The sequence below is a fragment of the Pungitius pungitius genome, chromosome 8, assembly GCF_949316345.1.
Source record: "Pungitius pungitius chromosome 8, fPunPun2.1, whole genome shotgun sequence".
NCBI lineage: Eukaryota > Metazoa > Chordata > Actinopteri > Perciformes > Gasterosteidae > Pungitius > Pungitius pungitius.
The window spans coordinates 15,151,231-15,151,450 of NC_084907.1; positions in this window are offsets into that span (position 1 = coordinate 15,151,231).

Below are 220 nucleotides of genomic sequence, written 5' to 3' on the forward strand. Positions count from 1 at the left end.
AGCAAGTTGAAACCTAAGCTTTCTGGACCCTGTTTTCCCTTCCTTCGGGCATTCTGTGGCTGGTAAAAAATGTGCTGTATATTTGAAGTGTTGGATCACGTGACAAAGGCAGGGTTTGTGAATCAAAGTACACAAGGATTTCAGGAGGAGAGAGGGAGGGAGTGAGTGAAAGAGAGAGAGAGAGAGAGAGCGAGAGGGAGAGAGGGTGTGTGTTAGCGAG